A 6,000-nucleotide genomic window follows, 5' to 3' on the forward strand; every position below is an offset into this window, starting at 1 on the left:
ATTGCATCTGTCTAACAGAAACTTGGCTAAACGATGACACGGCAACAGCAACACTGATAGAAGCGTGTCCGCCTGATTACAGCTTCCACCAAGTTTCTAGGAAATCAAAAAGAGGTGGAGGAGTCGCAGCTATTTTCTCATCTAAACTGTTGTTCAAAATCACTGAGCTAGGTGAATTTACATCATTTGAATATCTTGCTATAGAGCTCAAAACTGAATCAATACTGCTTGTTATTATATACCGGCCACCCAAGCACTCGCCAATATTCATACAAGAATTCTCTGAACTATTATCACTATGTGTCACTGGATATGACAAAGTAGTTCTAAACGGAGAACTAAATATCCACGTAAATAAAAAAGCAGACCCAAGAACTATTGAGCTTTTAAATCTCCTCGACAGTTTCGATCTGACTCAACACATTACAGATCCAACACACCGGCACGGAAACACACTAGACCTAGTAATAACAACTGGACTAAACATCAATAATATTTCAATAACTGATCTACCCCTCTCTGACCATCACTGTATACTTTTTGATGTGGAAATCACCTTAACAGAAACCACAACAGAATTCTTAGTCCAAAGAAGACATCTAGATGATGACGCTACAGCAAAATTTGCAGAGCAGATTGCTCTATATGAGCCAACTAGTCATGAATGCTCTCTGAATGAAATGGTAGAGAACCTCAATGATGCACTATCATCTGTGTTAAACTCTGTAGCTCCACTGAAAACCAAAAAGAAGTTTACAAGCAGAACCTCCCCATGGCTGAGAAATAAAAATGTTAGTGAAAAGAAAAGAAAATGCCGCGCAGCAGAGAGAAAATGGAGAAAAACAAAGATCACTATCCACCACGACATCTATAAAGATGCACTATCTACCTATAACAAAACCATCCGTCTAGCAAGGAAAGATTATTTTTCCAGCATTATTACAGAACACGCCGGAAATTCCAGAGTTCTTTTTTCCACCATTGACCAGCTGCTAAACACTGTTCCTGTCCCCCCACTATCCTCAGCAGCTAAGTGTGAAGAGCTTGCCCTATTCTTCATGAACAAAATAACTTCAATCAGAGCTAGTATCACTACTAGTGGAGGTGAAACTGACATCAGTAGATCCCGCAATGTAACCATGAGCACTTTTACATGTATCACACTAGGTGAACTTTCCAAAACTGTCAGTGAATGTAACTCTACAACATCAGATATCGATCCTATACCCACAACATTCTTTAAGCGAGTGTTTGATAGTGTCTCAGGTCCGGTCCTACACATTATAAACACATCCCTTAAAACTGGCGTTTTTCCAGATGCTTTTAAAACAGCTGTTGTAAAGCCCTTATTAAAGAAACCCAAATTGGATACCAGTATACTAGCAAACTACAGACCGATATCAAATCTACCTTTTATTAGTAAAGTATTGGAAAAAATAGTATTAGTCCAATTAAATTCCTTTCTTGAAGAAAATAATATCTTGGAAGTCTCTCAGTCAGGTTTCAGAAAATATCACAGTACTGAAACTGCTCTCACCAAAATAATTAGCGACCTCAGACTTAACTCTGATGCAAATAAAGTATCTATCCTTATCCTGTTAGATCTTAGTGCGGCATTTGATATCATTGATCACGACATCCTAATCAATAGACTTGAAAAGCTTATTGGGCTCACTGATAGTGTACTGAACTGGATCAAAACATATATCAGAGGAAGGAAGTTTTATGTTAGCCTAGGAGACCATATGTCTAAGAAACATGAAAACTGCTACGGGGTTGCACAAGGGAGCTGCTTAGGTCCATCACTCTTTTCTCTTTATATGTTACCACTTGGTGACATCATCAGAGAACATAATATTGATTTCCATAGCTACGCGGATGACACACAATTGTATATATCAGCTGAACCTAATGATGCGACAGCCATAAATTCCATTACAAACTGCTTGTTGGCAATAAACAAATGGATGAACAATAACTTTCTCAAATTAAATGAGGACAAAACAGAAGTTCTACTTATCGGCCCCAAATCTAAAAGAGAGATGCTAACCACGAATCTCGGAGGTTTAACCGCCTGGCTTAAACCTGAGGTGACAAGTCTCGGTGTCATCCTGGACGCAGATTTGAATTTCAACTCCCACATTAACAAAGTGACCAAAACAGCTTTCTTTCACCTCAGGAACATAGCGAAGGTACGATCATTCATAAAACAAAATGATGCTGAGAAGCTAATTCATGCTTTCATATCCAGCCGGTTGGACTACTGTAATGCACTCTTCGCTGGTCTTCCCAAGAAAACCACTGGAAGACTCCAGCTCATTCAAAACTCTGCAGCTAGATTATTAACAAAAACTAAGAGGAGAGAACACATCAGTCCTGTCCTAGCTACTTTACACTGGCTACCTGTTACTTTCAGAATTGACTTCAAGGTCCTCCTCCTCACATACAAAGCACTAAATGGACAAGGACCTAGCTACATTGCTAACTCCCTTACAAACTACACACCAGCGAGAACACTGCGATCATCAGATGCAGGTCTATTAGAGGTCACCAGAAGCAGTCGTAAGAAGATTGGTGATGCGGCCTTTGTCAACTATGCCCCAAAATTATGGAACGCACTACCCATAAACATTAGGGAAGCAAACACGCTAGACATTTTTAAAAGACATCTTAAAACCTATCTTTTTACCAGCGCATTTTCTCTGTAACTTGCACTACGAATTTTATCCTGCACTATTTATATTTTACTATTTCTACTGTTCTAAAATGTTTTATTATTTTTATCATGATTTTGTTGACTCCATGCACTGCTCTTGCTGCTTGTTTTTTTTTTTTTAATTTATTTTATGTAAAGCACTTTGAACTGCAACTCCTGTATGAAATGTGCTATATAAATAAAGTCTTACTTACTTATTTAAAAATGAATTAAATAGTTGAACTGAAATGCAACAACCACACATCTCCTGCATTGAGAGAACATAAAGAGGAACAATCATTCCTATAAGTGCATTTTTTATCCTTATATAATAATACTCACCTCATCCGTCACTCACCATCAGTTACATGTGACAACCAACCCAGAAGAGAATGACAAGCATCCCCAACTGGGCTGTTTTCCTAGAGACTAAGCTAACAACCACATGTTGTAGCCTAGTTTGCTAAACTATCTAAACTATAGCTCTCTCCTCAAGCCTTTTAATGGTGATAATTGTTTTATTATAAACCCATTGTGTAAAAGCCTAGATGAGAAACACAGAAGAGCTGTTTATGTACATTTTGACATGAAAAACACTAAAAGCCCTCTCACCTTAATGCCAAATGTCTTACTCCTTAAATGACCCTGTAGCTATAGGTGACTTCTGACCCCAATTCTGAAAATGTCAGTACCATCATTTTTTAACAGCGCCCTCTAGGGAGGAGATCTAATGAATGTGACAACCAAATATGACAACCAACCATTCTCCTCTATCCAATATTAAAGCAGACAATAACCTTTCTGAAAAGTTTTTTTCAAAATGTGGTCAATATGTGCCATCATATTATATTGCAGAGTTAAGTCTTTTATCCAGGGCTAGAATAGGCTATATGTGGTCAGTGGTAATTTTAAGGAGTCATGTAAAATGAAACCCCAATTGTTAAAGCAATAGTGTGACATTTAGGAAAAGGGAAATTTGCTTTCTTACCAAGAGTTGAGAAGTTTGATACCACTCTCACATTTGTCCAGTAAATGTGAATCTGCAGCCAGGCAACAGTTAGCTTAGCTTAGCATAAAGACTGGAAACAGGGGGAAACAGCTAGCCTGGCTCTGTTCGAAGTTAACAAAATCTGCCTAGAAGCATACGGTAACCACACGGTTTTCACCACAATTTAAAGAAATGATAACAATATCATACTTACATAGACGTTTATCATATTCTGTCCCACTCATTCATTAATTTGTGTGCACAAGATAAGTATACAGAGAGCAAGCATAGTGTACACTGATGTTGCGCGCTGTCAAGCCACTATTACACACAGACACAACAGATCCGCTAGTTACATTTTGTGCAATTTTGAACCACAGAACCCTCCGTGCTTATGCGCACATCGAACGTGTCGTTTTGATTAAATATTCTACACAGTTCCTCTGCTAATTACCCTTTCACATGGACGGTGTCGCCATCCTGGCCAAAATGTCGTCTGAGCTCCACAGTTTTAATTATAGTGGCTGTAGCGAGCAACATGATGTTCAGGTTCAAGACTGAAGTTGAAAAATAATTTCTGTAGTCCACAATAAGTTTCCTCTGAGGAAAACTCTCTACAGGACTCCCAAACTGTCAGTGAGTCATCAGGGGGATAGCCCTGTGATTAAAGGGGGTGAAAGTAGGGAATGTGATACTGTAATATTAGGCTCGTTCGAGATGAGCCAGGCCTGCGCAGAATTGATCACCGGTAATCGCTGCGCAATGCATGCCGGTTAGATTTGTGTCCGACTTGATGGCGACTTGCTCTGACGCCATGCACACGTGGGCAACGATAACCTCATGAGATCGAGGCGATCGCAGTTTTTAGAGCTAGGTGCCGCAGTTGCTCTACACCAACTGCAAGACCCAGGGCATTATGGGAAACGCCTGGCTCGTGCCTGATCAAAGAGCTCATTGGCTTTTAGTTTTGACAGCCAACACCACCTGTTGTAGAAAGTCCGAATTTTCTGACAATATGGTCACCCTAAGCTAGCTAGTTAACCTATCTAAACTATAGCTCTCCTCTCTTGTTTTATTATAAACCCAGTGTGTAAAAGTCTGGAAGAGAAACACAGAGGAGCTAGATATTTAGATTTTGACATGAAAAACATTAAAAGTCCTCTCACCTCAATTTCATGTGTCTTACTCCTGCATCCTGACCCTGTAGGTGAACTCTGACCCCAATTCTGAAAATGTCAATACCAACATGTTTTAACAGCGCCCTCTAGGGAGGAGATCTAATGAATGTGACAATCAACTAGACTTATATTTTTTGCTTGCATGAGTGTGGCATTGATCTAACTCAATAAGAAAGCAGACAAGCATTTCCCAAAATGTCTAACTATCCTTTAAAGAGCTGCTGTTAGCAGTCCATTTCTGGTTCTATTTTGTTGTTTGATGGTGTAGCCTGTTTATTGTTAGCTAGTTGATGCGACATCATGTTGACATTTTCCATGGCCGGCAGCAATGACAGGAGTTAACCTAATACAAAGAAATATATCTGAAAATGTCAAGTATTAGTGTCAGTTCTTCGAATTTGATAGGAAACATTTCTCTCTGGACTCACTGTTTTGCCCGATGAAAATCACACTGACAGATACTGGCATTGATTTCTGAATTGATTACCAGCAACAGTGACTCTCATGGTTTCTCAAGTGCAAACTTTAGCTGTCTTGCTGCTGCTGCTGCTGCCCACACATAAAACAGCTGGACGCAACAAGTCCAGGCAAGTGCTCGGATATTGTCAAAAGTCATTATCTGGAAACACAGGACATTTCTTACTGAGGCAGCAAGCTGAGGGGAAGTAGTGGAATATAAGGTTGAAGCTGCACTAGGCAGAATGTTTTTGGCATCGTTGGGCCGAAAATTCCATAATAACCTTTCAGCATATTGTAATTTAATTGTTCTGAGATATAACTAGACTTCTGCACCTCCTCATGGCTCCTCATGGCAGGTCATTTCAGACAGAGAGCATTCCTATTGGCTGTTCATTCAACAGAGGCAGCTGTCAGTCACTCATCACTCACGTAGTCTGATCAAAGCTGTAAAATGAGAAAGTTTGTAACACGGCAGCCATGTTGAGATCAGTTGAGGAAGTACCAAGCACCGTCCAGCAGCTGGAGTTAACTTTCTCATTTTACAGCTAAACAGTACACTACAAGATGTTTCTGAAAACATTTGAGGTGAGAAATAGACATTACACTAACTGAATATTGATTCATATTTGATCAGCGCTGCCTAGTTTGACTGTTTGATCGGAGTTTGTGAGTGATTGACA

At 39.5% G+C, this 6,000-nt stretch overlaps 1 long non-coding RNA gene across 1 annotated transcript in view; it reads right to left on the reverse strand.

Moving 5' to 3' along the window:
- Window positions 1–4,919, reverse strand: part of LOC141775100 (uncharacterized) — a 54,304-nt gene extending 49,385 nt beyond the window's left edge. The window contains exon 1 of the long non-coding RNA XR_012595554.1: window positions 4,850–4,919. This is a non-coding gene — a long non-coding RNA (uncharacterized LOC141775100). The remainder of the gene's footprint in view (window positions 1–4,849) is intronic.
- Window positions 4,920–6,000: the final 1,081 nt, after the last annotated feature.

The sequence above is a fragment of the Sebastes fasciatus genome, chromosome 10, assembly GCF_043250625.1.
Source record: "Sebastes fasciatus isolate fSebFas1 chromosome 10, fSebFas1.pri, whole genome shotgun sequence".
Taxonomy (NCBI): Eukaryota; Metazoa; Chordata; class Actinopteri; order Perciformes; family Sebastidae; genus Sebastes; species Sebastes fasciatus.